Source organism: Lissotriton helveticus, chromosome 3_2 (assembly GCF_964261635.1).
Source record: "Lissotriton helveticus chromosome 3_2, aLisHel1.1, whole genome shotgun sequence".
Taxonomy (NCBI): Eukaryota; Metazoa; Chordata; class Amphibia; order Caudata; family Salamandridae; genus Lissotriton; species Lissotriton helveticus.
This window is the reverse complement of record NC_136062.1, coordinates 233,235,396-233,254,379: the sequence shown is the minus strand read 5'-3', so window position 1 is coordinate 233,254,379 and position 18,984 is coordinate 233,235,396.

Below are 18,984 nucleotides of genomic sequence, written 5' to 3'. Positions count from 1 at the left end.
GTTTTACTGGGCTGTTTTCATTAGGATCCTGTCTGTTTGCAGTTCGTTTCTCCATTACGGCCCTGTTCTTCAAAGTATTGGCTGTGTAATCAAGACTACTAATTTTCTTACAGCAGAGCACATCACACTCATGACTGACACCACATCACACTCAAGTTCGATACCACATCACACACAGCAGAGCACATCACACTCAGGTCTGACACCACATCACACACAGCAGAGCACATCACAATCAGGTCTGACACCACATCACACACAGCAGAGCACATCACAATCAGGTCTGACACCACATCACACACAGCAGAGCTCATCACAATCAGGTCTGACACAACATCACACACAGCAGAGCACATCACACTCATGCCTGGCACCACATCTCTCACAGCAGAGCACATCACACTCATGCCTGACACCACAGCACACACAGCAGAGCACATCACAATCAGGTCTGACACCACATCACACAGCCTCGTGGGCGCTATGAACCACAACTGGGCCCCCAAGGGCCTCGGGGGCTCTAGAAACAAAATGCGCCCTGGGAGCCTTCTAGGCTCTAGCTACAGATGCCCGGAATCGTTGGAGTCCCTCCTCTGGGGACTCAGGAAGACAATGGCTCCAGGAGCCCTCGGGGCTCTGAAGAAATGCCCCCGAAATCGTTGGAGTCCCGCTCGGGGGACTCAAAATCATAAAATGCCCAGGAAATGCCACACTCTCGCCGAGGAGCGACCCGTTGCCAACCGGGGCTGCTTCTCATTGAATTGGGACCTCCCTAAGACGCCTGCACTCACCGGCTGCTGGGAGGCGGCGTCTCCGCGGGGCTTCCCTGCTCCTTCTTGCGGCGGCTCTTCTCCTGGGCTGCGGGGCTGTCCCTTCACTCGGGGAGCCTCGCTGCTCTGGCGGCCGGGATTCTCCTCACACTGGAGCGCGGGGTGGGCTCCCGTCGGCTTCTGGTTCTGGGCCAGTACATCTGGGTCGCGCTAGGCAGCGGCCCGGAGGGGATTCTTCTTGCGGCTCGGGCCGCGGCGGTTGAACACGGGGTAGGCTCCCATTACAATTAAATATGAAGTCCCTGGCGGGTTGGGCAAACGTCAGGAGGGGGCAAACTTGGCAAAATCGCGGGGTGGCACCCGCTTGGAGGGCACAAGGGCGGGGGAATCCCTATGTCGGGATACCTTCAAAATAGGCGGCAGCTTCGTGCTGCAGGGTCCCCGCGTTCCGCTCACCTCCTGGCGATTCAAATAACAGCGCTCCTAGCACCAAAATTCCAGCGCTTTTCCCGGCAATGAAGATCTAGCGCTCCCCAGGCGCTTTGGAGGCAGAGTCCAGGGGAAAGTCTCTTTTTAGAATGTAGGCAAAGGGGGGGGGGGGCAAAGGCTGGGCCCAAGGGCCAGCTCACAGGGCCCTCCAGGCAGGGAGGCAGTCCCCAGTGGAGGTCCTCCTGGCACCCAGCAGTAGCAGCAGGCCCCCCTCAAAGTAGGACCAGGAAGAACTTTTACATGGCGTCACAGCCCCTTTTTATACACATACATCCTTTGTCTTTGTCTGTAGGGTGGGGGGAAAACCAGTCACAGCTGGTTTTGGAGCACTCTGATGTGCTCAGCCCCTCTTCTCATTCACTGGTCAGGCTAGGGACATTAGACGCACCACAGGGGTCGGAGCCAGCATTGTGTGGGGAAAGCCCAGCCCTATTCAGGTCCCAAGTGCACTCCTCCCTCACATCAGTCATGCAGATCTCTCCACTCACCACCGGGGCAGACCCATCCTGCCTCCTCGAGCCAGGCTCACCAGCCAGCTCCAGCCAATTACAAGCCAGACAGCCAATTCACATAAATTACACAGACATGCCAACTTCTAGAAGTGGGACTTCCACACTAGACACACTAACACCGCACACATCATCGCGCAGCATTTAATCACACAAGTCCGCACATACCAACCTCGAGCTTGCACTCCCCACGCATCAGGAACTACCAGGGACACATACATTCCCCATGCATTCCTATGGGAGGGCAGGCCAACCTCACTACACGCACGCACTTTACCCTGGGACACAGTGGTAAAGTGCACAGAAGCCAAAAATCACTAACATCAAGTGATAATTAAAAGCAAAAAGTTCAGGGGTGAACCTGCCAGAAGGGCCAAGTCCAACACTAGAGGAAAAAACTTACTTTGCCTTCGCCAAGCACAAGAAGTTAGGATCATTTGTGCTTTATAGAAGTAGAGCTTCAACTGGTGGACCTGCTGTGTTTATTTTTGTAAGTGCTTCCTGTTTTATTTCTTTCCAAGAAGAGTCCACAGTTTTGCTGAAAATGTCTACCCAACTGGAGTACTTTCGGCTAGTTAATTAGTAAGTGCTACCTTGTTGGGTAAATGTCTAGTGCATATTCTACACTACAGATGCCTAATGAATGACAAGGTAATGTCTCCAGTGACCTTGTGGGCATGTAATTTCAGCAATGTGATTGTTCCTAGAGCGTCTTCATCCAAAAATCTTTAATAATATGAATACACATCATGAGAAGATCATGACACTACAAAGAGGTCAATCTCCACCAAACAGGGGTACTTCCTTATCACTTAATGTAGTTAAGGGGAGCAGGCCGCATGGACCCCCTCCCCGGGCTGATTCCAGCGACTCCATCCCTTGGTCTTTTGATGCTGGGTGCCCTGAAGCCTACCCAGGGTACCAAGTCTGCAGCGTTGGGTACAATGCCCCCACTCTCCCTCTCAGTTCCCCACCTTGGGTGCCGGCATTGCTCCCTCACGCAGGGAGCAGCCAAAATGCTGCTCTCTGCTTGTGAGAGCTATCCTTTCATGTTTTCCTTCCCACTGCTTGCTCTCATTTGGCAGGAGCTGTCATAGCTCCAGACAAGCGAGAGCAAACAGCAATGTCCCAGTGGTGGGCACCCTGGGACATAGGAAGCTGGCCCTGGGAGGGTGGTAGTCCCCAGGGCTATTAGTGGGCCCAGGAGAGAAGCCATGTTACCCCCTACCCCTTTTTCATTATTTGGCCTGGCCCTGGGGAGGTGGTGGTTCCCTAGGCCGCAAATGGCCCTGGAGGGGAGTCCGCACTCCCCCCTCCTTCAATAATAAGCGTATTGGCCTTGCTCTGGGAAGGTGGTGGTACCTGGGGCTGTGAACGGCCTACAGACATTTTAATTTTACATCTGCCCTGGCACCGAGCAGGTGGCAGTCCCCGCGGGCCAGATCAGAAATGGGGATGTGACTGCATGCACCCCCTGGCTCACCCAAGGGCCGATGTTTAAACCAGCATGGGAGACAGCACTTTTTTTTTTACTTTTCACCGAGATTTGCGAATCTTTGTAGTAGCCAGAAGGTGGAGAAGGAAGTGGCACACAACCAAGGTATTGAAAATTCCCTTTTATTTCATTTTAGCAGGCATGATCATCAAACTATGCAAATTGGGAAAAGACAATATTTGCGTTTCGGTATTTCCGACTTCAACTGGACTATATATATATATATATATATATATATATATATATTAAACAAAGGTGCCCAAAGCATTAAGAAGGCACTCGACTGTACCCTCCCCCTCCGGCTCTCTATGCAGCTCGCCACAATTTGCCATTCACATAAACATTGCCGACGCGTTTCAAGGTATTGAGCCTCTTCTTCCTGGGCTGCAGAGAAAAACATCGGAAGCTCGCATATTTACATTTCGTGACTTTTATTTATTTCCATGACCCCCCATGGGCGTATGCTAAGTGTACAGTCCTTGGTGCATTGTGGGGCATGGAGTCTTCTATGCGAGTTCAATTTGACCACTTTCAGTAAGTTCCGATGTTTTGTTCGAAATAAAGCATATTTTTCCTTAAGTAGGATAGGATCCTTGTGGTGAGCTCTCTTCGCATATGGGGCACAGCGCTGCACGGAGTCGATTAGTTCATCTCCACAGCCCCTTGTTAATTGTCCAAGGTGGTGCTTTCTCCACGGCAGGACGGCCGTGCAAGGATATTAAACAAAGATGCCCAAAGCATTAAGAAGGCACTCGACTGTACCCTCGCCCTCCGGCTCTCCATGCAGCTCGCCACAATTTGCCATTCACATAAACATTGCTGACGCGTTTCAAGGTATTGAGCCTCTTCTTCCTGGGCTGCAGAGAAAAACATCGGTAGCTCGCATATTTACATTTCGTGACTTTTATTTATTTCCATGACCCCCCATGGGCGTATGCTAAGGGTACAGTCCTTGGTGCATTGTGGGGCATGGAGTCTTCTATGCGAGTTCAATTTGACCACTTTCAGTAAGTTCCGATGTTTTGTTCGAAATAAAGCATATTTTTCCTTAAGTAGGATAGAATCCTTGTGGTGAGCTCTCTTCGCATATGGGGCACAGCGCTCCACGGAGTCGATTAGTTCATCTCCACAGCCCCTTGTTAATTCCCCACGGTGGTGCTTTCTCCACGGCAGGACGACCGTGCAAGGATATTAAACAAAGGTGCCCAAAGCATTAAGAAGGCACTCGACTGTACCCTCGCCCTCCGGCTCTCCATGCAGCTCGCCACAATTCGCCATTCACATAAAGATTGCCGACCTTTGTTTAATATCCTTGCACGGCCGTCCTGCCAACTTATGGCGAACAAAGTGGTACAAAAGGGGCTGGTGACGGATAGAGCATCTGAACCAATCAAACACTCATACCCAGTCAACAGATCTGGGTTTAATCCATCACCGTTCTTTAGCCCACTCTGCCACCCCAGTTCAGACATGGCCATACGCAAATCAGTCTGACCCTGTGCCTTATGGGAACAGTCCAGCCATAAGTTGGCAGGGTATGCTCAGACATGAGTCCCTTGCTCACTTTGCCACTGGATTCAAGCAAGCCGGGCTGAAGACGGCTGAAATGCCAGAAACCGGTCCTCGGAAGCTTGTTTCCGGTCCAGGGAAGGCATGGCTTGGCAGTTCGGGCTGGACTGTTCCCATGAGGCACAGGGTCAGACTGATTTGCGTATGGCCATGTCTGAACTGGGGTGGCAGAGTGGGCTAAAGAACGGTGATGGATTAAACCCACATCTGTTGACTGGGTGTGAGTGTTTCACTGCACGTTCCTCCTCTCATCCGTTGTTTGGGAAAGAAAACGGCTGGCACTCTGGTATCCGTTTCAAGAATTTATTATACCAAACCCCCCCTCACCCCAAACAGACGCGTTTCGCCTTTACAGGCTTCGTCAGTGTTACGTTTGTGCCACAAAAGAGTCACCATTTTAAACCTTTAGCCAGTCTGACATTATCATAAACATAGAAGACGGCTACTAACGCTCACAAAGATGGTGGCCATCTTGTAACATGCAAATTGCATTGAAATATACATGGCTTTAAAAGATGACATTACATAAAGTGCATAGTGCTCATTTAAAAACATGTAACACAAAACTTTCATTTAAAAAAAGTATTGTAAACACAGTGTATTCTGTAAGTGCAACCAATTCCACTATTTTCTATGTCTTTATAGAAATTCTATTTTTTGGCATCTTTTATAGACATTAACCAATAAAGTGCAGGATTGGTAGGATAATTCATTCCTATAATGCATTACATTAGTTGTGCAGCCCTGAATGGGCAATTGTTTTACAGCACAAGTTTTCCAACGAGATTCGTGGTTAAGCAGAGGGATATTGTCATTGTCCCTAGGGTGTGTTAGATGAATACATTTGGCCCTAGTACTCTATGTGTCAGACTATATTTAAAGGTGAACCCATAGTTCTTCATTGTTATTGAGGCCCCACGGAGTCATGGTTTTGAGACTGATGATACACTTTGACTCCAAAATGCGTAGGGCCTTGTCTCTGTCCCCTCCCCGTTCCAATTTCGGGGCCTGATCTATACAGTAAAAACTAAGTTTCTCCCAGTCACTTTGATGATGTTCGGCAAAGTGGCGGGCAACGGGATATGTCCTGTCGTTGTTAGTAATTGCCCGCATATGCTCCAGAACTCTTAGTTTTGCGGGTTTCATGGTGCTGCCGATGTATCACAGCTTACAGGGGCAGGTTAAACAGTAAATTGTATATTCTGAGTTGCAATTTAGCAACTGTTTGATTTTTATGTTGGGTTTCTTTTCACCAGTACGATTAGGATAGTCTGACATTTTTCTGCTGAATCTACATGCCTTACATTTTAGACATGGAAAAAAGCCCGTTGATTTTGACAGTTTAATGGGTTGGACCATTGTTCTAAAGTGGCTGCGGACTAGATGATCGGCCATAGACGGACATCTTTTATATGTAATTAATGGTCTCTGTGTCATGTGATTTTTTAATGTTTTGTCTGTGGTAAGTATGTGCCAGTGCTTTTTAAAGATATTCACAATTTCACCCGATTTGGTGTTGAATTCGGTAATCATTCTCACTTCATCAGGCACCTCTACTTTTAATGTAGGTGTCAGGAGATCCCTCCTGTTAATGCCTGAGGCTTTTACACTGGCCTGTTGTAAGATGTTTTTATTGTACCCCCTTGTCTTAAACCTCTCTTTGGCATCTTTACTGGCCTGCATGTAGTCTTGTTCCAAGGAACAATTTCTCTTTAGGCGAAGAAGTTCGCCGTAGGGCACATTCTTCACCAGACTCTTAGGATGGTAGGAGCCAGCATGCAGTATCGCATTACCCGCCGTCGGCTTTCTATATAGGCGGGTTTGTAGAGTGTTGTTATGTACAAATATTTCAAGATCTAAGTAATTGATGTAAATGTAAATGTACAGGAATTTATATAGCGCAAATCACCGAGCGGTTTCTAAGCGCTTGCTTAGGGAACCCGTCCTGGTATTCCCCTGTGAGATAACCCCGGCAGGGTATCCGCAAGGTGAAAGCCAGGCATCCCGCCGCGAGGGGCCGTTGTGGAGATTAAGCAAGCTATTGCCCAGAGTAGCAGAGTGTGAACCCGTGAATCGAGTAGGCACCGGAGCGAGAATTGTTGAGTCCATGGACATTTTAGGACTCAAGACCCCGCCGAGCCGGGAATTGAACCCTGGTGCCGGGCTGACCTCTGCTTCCAGGTCTGCCTCCTCTAACCAGTGAGCCACACTTCTCCATTGATACTGCTAGTGCTAATAGTGCTGTTGAATCTTAGATCGAGGTTATTCATATTTAGGGTAGCAATGTAATTTTCCGCAGACAAACGATCACCATGCCAGATAATGAACAAATCGTCTATATACCTGGTCCACATTGAAATACTTTGTCCATATACAATTGGTATCCTTCCAGGCCTCGTGCCTCTCCCACCATCCAACGAATAAATTCGCGTAGCTGGGAGAGAAGCACGAGCCCATGGAAGTACCTCTCTTTTGGTTGTACATTGTCCCATCAAACAAAAAGTTGTTATTGTACAAGCAGAACCTAATCATTGAGAGAATCATGGCACTGTGACTGTTAAAGTGATCTGGTTTTTGGTCTAAAAACCACTTAATGGCAGTTAGACCCTCCTCATGATTAATGCAGGTGTATAAATTAACCACATTTAATGTTATTAATAACATTTCAGAGTCCCATGTAACGCTGTCCATGATGCTTAAAAAATCTTGAGTATCCCTCACATAGGACGGAAGGTCTTTCACGAAAGGTGCTAAATAAGAGTCTATGAATCTAGAAGTGTTTTCTAAGAGGCTGCCAATCGAGGACACTATTGGGCGTCCCGGAGGTCTTTTAGCATGTTTATGTACCTTCGGGAGGTGATAAAAAGTTGGTACGATAGGTGCTTCACACTTTAAGTAAAGATATTCGTCCATACTGAGCATACCTTCTTTTTGCCAGTCTTCTAGCATATTATGAAACTTAATGATGCTCTTGTTATATTCAGATCTTTGTATGGGAATGTAGCAATCCTTATCATTCAGTTGTCTTTGTGCCTCCAAAAGATAATGATCACGATTGAAAATGACAACGTTTCCTCCTTTATCTGAAGGTTTTATTTCGATTGTTTTATCCTCTTTAAGTGATCTTATAGCCTCCCATCCTTTCCTTGATATATTGGAGGTTTTTTTATTCATTTTTCCAGTTGTAATCTTTTCCAGATCACATAGCACCGCTTCGTTGAATAAATCAATAGCATCAAAGTTTGTCATCGGTAGCTTTATTGATTTATTCTTCATCGCACTTGGATCTCTTTTTTGTTCAGTCACTGTATGTCCCACATTATCAGGGTTCATTGTCCCTGTTGACAGTTCTTGTGTGGGTCTCAATAGTATATCTGCCAGTTCCTCATATGTAGGTACCACGTTCACATTTGTGGCCAAGATAGAAGTCCTGAGTTCTGTAGTGTCAGGTTTTGGTGGGTGAAGTAAAAAGATCTTTTTAAACTTCAGTTTTCTAATGTACTTAAATAAATCAATTCATACATTAACTGGATCAAACTCGCTGGCTGGGCAGAAGCTTAAACCTTTTCTGAGGACATTAGTTTCATCAGTCGTCAATGTCCTCTTTGAAAGGTTTATAACGTTGTTCTCCTCTCTGTCTTTTATCTCCTGCGGTTCAGTCCACTCCTCATGACCCTTGGAGATGCCATTGCTTGTTGGGTACCACCTCTTGCCCCTCTTGCCCCTCCTCGTCCTCCTTTTTGATTTTGTTGGGGTACAGGTGGATGATTCCTTTGTTGGGGGCGTAGACGAGTTTCCTTGATTACTTCGAACTCGTCGAAAAAAGGCCTCGCACTTGTCGGCACTTTTTCTTTGGTCACCGGGGGTTGCTCCCCTTCCGAAACTTCTGACTTCTCAGTATCTTCATTTGTTGGCGTCACATTGCTCTGGGCCAACCGTTTTCTGGTGGCATCAAATTTTCTTGCGAACGTCAGGATTCTTCCTGAAAGATAGTCCTGCTCATCTCTGAGAAATTTTGACTGTTTCCTCTTACGGATGCTTAGTTCATAGTCTTTAGTTCTTTTATTCATGATATCTCTTAGTTCTTCAATCTCCTTGGAGTTCTTCTCTTTGCTTATTTGTTCCTCAATGTCTGCTATTTCCTTTAGACATTTTTCTCTGTCGCTCCAAGCATACTTAATAAGCATGCGCACCATTCCCTTTGCAGACTCCGCTGTGTAATCCGCCCAATCCCTTAATAGTTCTGGGTCCGGATTTTCATACGAAGGTACAGTATATATGTGCAGTCCTCTAGGTATTCTGCCACACTCGATGTACCTTTCCAGTGAGGTAGCTTCCCACCATTTTCGTATCTCCCGTTCCTGCACTTTTTCCAATTTGGCAAATAATGTTTTTAAAGTGCTGGTGGGGACATTTTGTACTGTGGGCTTATCTGGTCGTGCTTGCCTATCCGCTGAGTTTCTAAACATGAAGTTAGCAGCGGACTCTCTTTCCCCAGAGATAAAAAAATAATATATATATATATATATATATATATATATATATCCACAAGTAAAGAACGGATAGGGACCACAGTATGAGCTTAAAAATGTATTAATGCATAGTCGCCATTACACGTTTCAGCTTACTAGAAGCCTTGATCACATGTCATGGAATCGCATTACTTAGGTGCATTTAAAGTGACAAGTGCTTGGTAGTGTTTTACCACGTGGGTAAAATTCTCCATAGACAGACAACAGCTTTTGATACTGGATTTAAATTAAAATGTAAACAGAACATAATTTAACATAAATATGTCACAGCAATATTCAGGTTAAATCCATGAATTCGTATACATATGTTTAGTGAATTTTCCACTTTAGGCTTTCAACAAAATATGCAATGTATGCATAAATGCTATAAGTACTGCGAATATCGTTTAAGAGTCATAAGACTTTTTCACAGGGCCCGAAGGCATCCATTATTCAAAACATATGAAGATTGTAATATTCGCTAAGCCTACTTTTATATATTCATAGTATGATGAGTAATTATCAAATATATGTTTGTCACACATAATATGTTGGGTTTAATCCTTAGCTCAAGGTACAATCAGCTGGCGATGTTGTTAATATGTCCATATTGCTGAAAATGCTCTTAGTGCAAACAAACAATGTGTTAACAGTGGTAAAATTGAATAAAGTGCCTAGTGCAATTTTTTGTGCAGTCTTAAATATTATGGTATTCTTTGTTGTTTAGTAGGTCACCACTAACCCGCCCTTATAGGTATTAATCGCCAAGGTTAGGAGCCCCTAACCCGGGGCGTGCTGTTTGCCTCTTAAGCTGATGCAACCTGGTATAAATACCAGTTGGTGGGTTAATCAGATAGTAGGTTCAAATACTTTGAACCACCATTCATGTCAATCAATTCTGAACTGGGGTCAGTATGTGCAGAAATTGCTGTAGTGTCTCCAATAGATAAATGTCACAAACCATATAATTATAAATACATGAAATATATAAATACGTGAATATAAATATGTAAAATGCTAACATTAAATATTGGATAAAAAAATCTTTTTATATATTAAAAAATCTATTAATATATTTGTGGATTTGTTATTTGAAATCCATTAATTACAGACATGTATATAAATCCTGCAATATATTCAGGCCTCCAGGGCGTTTGGAGTCCAGTTCGATAATCTATCAAGTTTCCAATTGCCTCAGTCTGGACTCCCTATCCCCTCCTATCCTGCTTGGAGGCACTGAATCAATTACAAAATAGCGGGGGTGTTAACTGTTGGAATTGTGCTTATCTCTTAAATGTCGTGCTACTGGGTACGTGTTATCCTGGTTGTGAAAAGCCCTCAGATGTTGGAGCACCCTTCAATGCACCTGTAATTTGGTGCTTCCAACGTATTGCCGATTGCAGGGAAATGATAACACGTAAATCGAATATTCAGTTTTGCAAGTCAGCAATTTTGAAATTCTATAATGCTTGGGGCTAAATGGAGTTACATATGAAATCGTGTTGGTGCCCTGCTGGCAGGCTTTACACAATTTACATTTAGAAAAGCCTTCATGGGTTTGTAGCCAGCTTGAGCCCTCTAATACCTCTGAACTGGTCTTTACTAGGCCATCTCGCATGGACGGTCCTCTGCTATATGTAATCGAGGGTCTCGGCGGTAGGGTAGGCCAATAACCGGATCGTTTAGAATCAATGGCCAGTTCTGGCTAATAATTGACTGGATTTGTTTCTGTTGCTTACTGTACTCTAAAATGATTCTAAATGCATTTGTTGATTTTAATTCACTGTCCCCTGTTTGCTGTGTGTTATTCGCAGGGTTGACCAGCTTGGTCCCCAGTAGTACATATCTCTCTTGTTGAATAGATTTTAAGATAGCACTGTTTTTTTTTTTTTTGTTAAACTGTTTTTATTGCAGAACCAAATGCATAGCTACTTAGACAGGAAGCTCGTCATCAGTGTGGAGATCTCAACCCTACGTACATGCGTCTCTCTGGTGTACACAGCCATTTAGTCCACAACCCGGAGGCCGGGCGGCAATATTCACAAACAATAAGAGTCTTTGCATCCTGCTGTCGCTGAGTGTATCGTGCGGGGAGACCACTGCCTGCTTTTATTTTTCCCCTCTGCTCCCCCCCCCGGTGTCCCGTGAGAGGATCCCCTCCCGTGCACACTCCGACCTGAGACCCCCCCGCCCCTCCATGGCCCCCCCCTCCCAAATGTCCCCACCAGCGCCCTGTCAGCATATGTGTGTTCGTGTAATGGCGAGCAGGATATCACAGTCGTATATTCGGTGTGTGTGCTTGGCGAGGCGCTGTGCATGCCATCCGGCGTCTCCTCCCCGCCATCCCCCTCATTTTAAGATAGCACTGTTAATGATTTTATAGGGATACCCCCGCTCCAAAAACCTGTCCTTACTCACTTTTTGTAGTATGGTTACTGTGTAGGTGTCTCAGTTGAAGCATTTCCCCGTAGGGAATGCTGTTGATTAGATCTTGTGGATTAGAGTTGTTTGCGTGCAGAGTAGAATTCCCTGCCTTCTGTTTCTTCAATAACTTGGTCTCAATTTTGTCATTGCTGGTGTATACCGAGGTATCTAAAAAACTGACCTGTGTGTTGCTGATTGTGGCTGTAAAGTGCAAATTCAACTCATTGATATTGATGATATTTACAAATTAATATGCCTTATCCACTGTTCCATCCGATACCTCAAATAGGTCTATGAAACGTAACCATAATTTGATATGACTTGAGGTATATTGCAAAAGCTTTGTTCCTAGGACCAGCTCCTCACACAAGCCAATGTGAAGACATGCATAGCTGGGGGAGAAACTGGCACCCATCGCCACACTTCTGGTCTGTTGATACAGTATGTTGTTGAACATGAAAATGTTACTGGTTAAACACAAAGTCACAATATCAATCAACATTTCAGATTCATTACCTGGTCTTTAGTTTAAATAATATTCCATCGCGCGTAAGCCATCTGAATGTCTTACGCTTGTATATAGAGAGCTGGCATCTGATGCTATAAGTAAATAATCCTTTTGCCAGGTGAAGTTCAACAGTTTGTTCAAAGTCACTTGTGTTGCGTATATATGATAGCAGAGTTTTAACATGTTCTTGTAAAAAGTAATCAACATACTGTGAGGAATGTTCTAATAAACTGTTTCTGGCCGAGATAATCTGTCTACCCGGTGTTTTTTTAGCGTCTTTGTGCACTTTAGGAATAAACTATAAAGTTGGTATTACCGGGTTCTCATTCTTTAAAAAGCCATGTTCTTGTGCCGTAATCAATCCCTTTGTTCTCAATGTCAGTAATTTGTTGTAGTATGTTGTATAAATTATCTTTATGCTGGAGACACTACTTCTCTGATAGCATGATCTATCATTAAGTTGACAATAGGCTTCTTTCAGATAGTCCTCTTTGGACATGATAATGTTTCCGCCTTTGTCAGAATTAAGGATCACGATGTCATTGTTAATTGCAATTTTTTCATGAGTTTCTGCTATTTGTTGTTTTGCCAGTTATATTTGTATTTGGTGTTTTGTGTCTTGTAATTCCATTTTTTAATCTGGTCTACCACTTGTTCATGAAAAATGTCAACTGAATCTCTGAGTAGAATGGGGTTAAAAGTAGACTCTTTTTGAATGGTGTCGGTGCAATTGCTGTGGATTTACCACTTGTTTCTGTGACATTCATGCTTGATATGGCGTCTTCTTCACCCCTAGCGGTACAAAAGGGGTGGTGATGGATGGAGCATCCGAACTAATCAAACACTCACACCCAGTCAAAAGATCTGGGTTTAATCCATCACTGTCCTTTAGCCCACTCCGCCACCCCAGTTAGGACATGGCTATATGCAAATCAGTCTGACCCTGTGCCTCATGGGAACAGTCCAGCCCGAACTGCCAAGCCATGCCTTCCCTGGACCGGAAACAAGCTTCCGAGGACCGGTTTCTGGCATTACAGCCGTCTTCAGCCCGGCTTGCTTGAATCCAGTGACAAAGTGAGCAAGGGACTCACGTCTGAGCATACCCTGCCACACTTATGGCGGCCAAAAGCAGTACAAAAGGGGGTGGTGATGGACGGAGCATCCGAACCAATCAAACACTCACACCCAGTCAAAAGATCTGGGTTTAATCCATCACCATTCTTTAGCCCACTCCGCCACCCCAGTTCAGAAATGGCTATATGCAAATCAGTCTGACCCTGTGCCTCATGGGAACAGTCCAGCCCGAACTGCCAAGCCATGCCTTCCCTGGACCGGAAACAAGCTTCCGAGGACCGGTTTCTGGCATTACAGCCATCTTCAGCCCGGCTTGCTTGAATCCAGTGGCAAAGTGAGCAAGGGACTCACGTATGAGCATACCCTGCCACACGTATGGCGGCCAAAAGCGGTACAAAAGGGGGTGGTGATGGACGGAGCATCCGAACCAGTCAAACACTCACACCCAGTCAAAATATCTGGGTTTAATCCATCACCGTTCTTTAGCCCACTCCGCCACCCCAGTTCCGACATGGCTATATGCAAATCAGTCTGACCCTGTGCCTCATGGGAACAGTCCAGCCCGAACTGCCAAGCCATGCCTTCCCTGGACCGGAAACAAGCCTGAGGACCGGTTTCTGGCATTACAGCTGTCTTCAGCCCGGCTTGCTTGAATCCAGTGGCAAAGTGAGCAAGGGACTCACGTCTGAGCATACCCTGCCACACGTATGGCGGCCAAAAGCGGTATAAAAGGGGGTGGTGATGGACGGAGCATCCGAACCAATCAAACACTCACACCCAGTCAAAAGATCTGGGTTTAATCCATCACCGTTCTTTAGCCCACTCCGCCACCCCAGTTCAGACATGGCTATATGCAAATCAGTCTGACCCTGTGCCTCATGGGAACAGTCCAGCCCGAACTGCCAAGCCATGCCTTCCCTGGACCGGAAACAAGCTTCCGAGGACCGGTTTCTGGCATTACAGCCGTCTTCAGCCCGGCACGCTTTAATCCAGTGGCAAAGTGAGCAAGGGACTCACGTCTGAGCATACCCTGCCACACTTATGGCGGCCAAAAGCGGTACAAAAGGGGGTGGTGATGGACGGAGCATCCGAACCAATCAAACACTCATACCCAGTCAAAAGATCTGGGTTTAATCCATCACCGTTCTTTAGCCCACTCCGCCACCCCAGTTCAGACATGGCTATATGCAAATCAGTCTGACCCTGTGCCTCATGGGAACAGTCCAGCCCGAACTGCCAAGCCATGCCTTCCCTGGCCCGGAAACAAGCTTCCGAGGACCGGTTTCTGGCATTACAGCCGTCTTCAGCCCGGCTTGCTTGAATCCAGTGGCAAAGTGAGCAAGGGACTCACGTCTGAGCATACCCTGCCACACTTATGGCGGCCAAAAGCGGTACAAAAGAGGGTGGTGATGGACGGAGCATCCGAACCAATCAAACACTCACACCCAGTCAAAAGATCTGGGTTTAATCCATCACCGTTCTTTAGCCCACTCCGCCACCCCAGTTCAGACATGGCTATATGCAAATCAGTCTGACCCTGTGCCTCATGGGAACAGTCCAGCCCGAACTGCCAAGCCATGCCTTCCCTGGACCGGAAACAAGCTTCCGTGGACCCCTTCCATCGTGAGCCCTACTGTCATTGCTTGTACTGGCATTCCATAGATCTTGGATCTTATTGATGAGGATTGAGTCTGATTGGGTGAGGTTGGTAGTACTTGATCCATTGATGTTTTCCTTTGATGGAGCCCCATCTTTTTTGTTTAGAATATGGGATTTCTTAAGTTTCAATTTTCTAATGCTTTTGAATACATCCGGTCTCGTTTTTGAACAATTCAAATTTCTTGCTGGACAATAAGACAATCCCAGATTAAGAAGTTCCTTGTCACTCTCGGTTAACTTTATGTTGGCTAGGTTCACAAAAGTCTGGTTTTTATTGGTGTTAGTTACTTTCTTGTTCTCCAACCCGTATTTGACTTTTTGTGACTAGACGCATTTCCTGCAGGCTTGCCTCCTTTGTCTCTTCCTGAAGTTCTTGTTTGTGCATATTTGGTCCTTTGTGATCTTGGTTGGAGAGTTTGTCTCCTGTTGTGGCATAAAAAAACAAGTTCTAATGTTGACTTCTGTGGAACTTGGTTTCTGTTGGTGCTATTTGTTTCCCAGTCCGACTCGCTATCGATAGCGGAGCTCAAATCTTATTAAGTACCAGATGTCGGTTCCCCGTGCCTTAAGGTGCCTGCGTTAGGTTCACTCATACTTGTGCCCTTATTTGATCTCATTGCTTCATATTTTCTTGCGAAAGTGAAGAGTTGTCCTAAATCATTATCAGTTTTGTCTCGATGAAACTTATATGCTTTCCTTTCCTTTATTTTGTTTTCTTCTTTTTTTAAACGCAGTACCAGTTCATTGCGCAATTTAATTTTTTCATCAGCCTCTCCCATATTGTCCAATTCTTCATTTATCTTGTCTATTTCTTCCAGTAATTTGGCTCTGTCTAAATCTGCATATTTAATTAATATCATGACTAGTCGTTTGGAGGATTTTTAGTTACATTCAGCCCACTCTCTCATCATGAGTGGGTTCGGATTCTCATAAATTGGGGCAATGAGAATCCGTAAACCCCGTGGTATCCTGCCCACTTCAATATAGCGCTGCAATGAGCAAGACTCCCACCACTTGCTTTGTTCGACTTTCATTTTTTACTCCAATTTTCTAAATGTTTCCTTTACTGTGTCATTGCTGCTTCGGGCACTCTGTGTCATCGTGGTGCAGTCACTGAACATTTCCAGTGCCGCCGCTTCCCAATCGCGTACAATGTCCACTGACATTGCACCCAGAAAGTTACGTTGTTAACCGTTGGGGAGTTGTCTAAGCAGTACTAGTTTCTCCCATTTCGTACTCCCTTCCACCGCGCACTGCCAAATTTCGCCTACCTGGTATGTAGCTTGATTCGCCCAAATCCTCCGATTCAGTTCTCCTCATGCACATCCAGGATTTACGGTCTTTCCTGGCTCGGAGTGGGGGGTAAAAAAATATATATATATATATCAATATATATCTAAATATATATCAAATCAATTTTGAATGTATGGTTTTCTTTTTGGGGGGAGAACCTCTTTTTGTAAATGTCACCTCCCATCCTTTACCACCACCCACCCCATACCCTAAAATTACCCTTACCACCCTTTACTACTACCCACCTTAAACCCTTAAATTAGCCTTACCACCCTTTACCACTAAACCCTAAAATTACACCACACTTTACTACTGCCCACCAGTGGCGGCTGGTGACTTTTGAAAAGTTCTTTCCAATTTTCACAGGATGAGCAAGGTAGTCACACGGTCCCAGGGTCTGAACTGCAAATGGTAAAACAGAAATCCTGGGACCAGTTCTGGCTTCCCTACTTAACCAAAATGTGTGACCAAAAGACATGAGAAGATTTAGTGAAAATCAAGGCTCTGGTGAATGACAAAGTAAACTGTGCCACTACCATGTGCGTTTCTAATCATTCTAAAACTTGCAATAGTGTACATCATACAAAATAAGAATTTCCAGACTTCAAGTCCTTAAATTGCCTAACCTTTACCCCTTATGTACTCTGATGCTGGCTTGAAACGTAGTTATATCAATGTGAAAAACAATACCCTGCGTCTCCATTTTTATCTATTTGGATATCATGTTTTCTAAAAGTGAGTAATTTCTCCGGATTGCGCCAAAACTATCTGAAGCATTCTCCAGCCTCTGGTGACTCTTCAGAGCTAATAACATTGGAAAACCCCCAGCATTCACCGGAGTATGACTCCTCACCGAGACTCTGCAGAACAAGTGCGGTGATGAACCCAGAAAATACAAAACATGCCATGCCAGCGTGCGGATAACTGCTTTATTCTTTTGTGAGTCACAACCCTCACAGACCAGCAGTCTAAATACTTGTTCCAGAACTCTCACACCCCTCACATCAGGTAGGGAGTGGCAGCAGTCTGTCAAACATGTCGCAAGCACTTGCACACTAGAGTTAAGGGACCTCAAACAGCTCATTTTAAGCAAGGAGGTTTGCTTGAGTTGAGGGAGTTCTAATACAGAGCTACTGAACTGGAGACAATGGTCTAATGTGGCATAATGTAGGCAATAATTGTACCAGTGACATGCTTAACATAGCTAGAACTATTGGGTTTTTCCATGCTTGCTTCTAATTATGCGTTTCATGGGATGCAAGCACAGAAAATCTTTCCTTTGCTTGCAGAGTGACTCCTATGGCTGACCTTATTTTCAACTGATGTGAAAATGTTGCTTTCCTGTTTTTTTTAAGTAAAAAAAACAAAAGTTAAATGGCTAATACAGTGACATCCTTTCATAGAATGCAAGATACATTTGTTCAGTAATTTTTTTTTGTAAACATTTTATTGGTTACATTGCAGCATAGTACACAATACAGTGCAAACATCGTCAGTACATCGCAAGTCAATATCCAAAACTTTCCTGCATATCATCATACACGTACTTAGCTATTGCGTCAGTTCTTCAACTCAATATTGGCACTGACAGCTACTAATACTTCTCACTCTCCTCACTGTGCAGATCCAACCACTTACTAACATCTCCTAACCCCGCCCCCCTCCACCCCGCCACTGGTGTGTTACATGCAGTGCAGGATACATGCCCCTTCTCAACGCCCATCCACAGCTCAATCGCTACCAGGTCGGTCATGTACAGGGTCTCCTTCATTAACATCGTCCTCTATTCGCCTTCCTCCTGAGCAAGCAGTGCCTGTACCAGCATCTCCCATGCCGTCACCGTGTCTAGTGCTTTCTCATTGTTCGAGCGTCCTACCTGTTGGAATCTAATAGCACTCTCACTACTGGCCCATTTACTGAGTTCCGCCTGCCATCTCTTACTGTTGGGGCCCTCCTTTGACTTCCAGTGCATTGTTATTTCCCTTTTCCCTAATAATAACCCCACGTCCAAGAATTTACTGGTCACCTTCATTTTGGATGTGTGGGGGAAACCAAGGCAGCAGGCATGTGGTTATATCAAATTCTAGTTGCTGGTCCGTAACTGCAGTCAACAGGTCTCCCACTTCCTCCCAATAACTCACTAATTTTGGACATTCCCATAGCATGTGTTCCAGCTCTACTCCCTCTTTTGCACATATAGGACACGCTGCATTTTGTACTTAAAAATATTTCCGGATCTTACCCGGTGAGAAGTATGCCCTATGTAATATAAAGAAATGTACTAGCTGGAACCGTGCATTCCTAGTCCCTTTCCACGCTCTGCGAAGGATTTGCCCCATGTAGTCTCGGGTATGGGCTTCCCTATGCCTGCCTCCCATTTTAGTCGCAACGTGTCCAGCGGTTGTAGTCCCTCATTTAGCATTCTGGAATAGAGGCATGTGACCGCCTTAATGGTCCCTGCCGCCATCACCACGTATTGGCATGCCATCGTCGGTTTGGGCTCCGCAGATCCCTCTCTCCAGTGCCTCCAAATTGCAGCAGTTACGGCCGCATAGATAAAAAACAACACCCTCCGGTAAATCATACCTCTCCTGCAATGCCTGATGGGGCAGAAGCTCCCCTTCTTCGTATAGGTCCCCTAGTACCTGAACTCTCACCTGTTCCCATTCCATCAGAGGTGTCC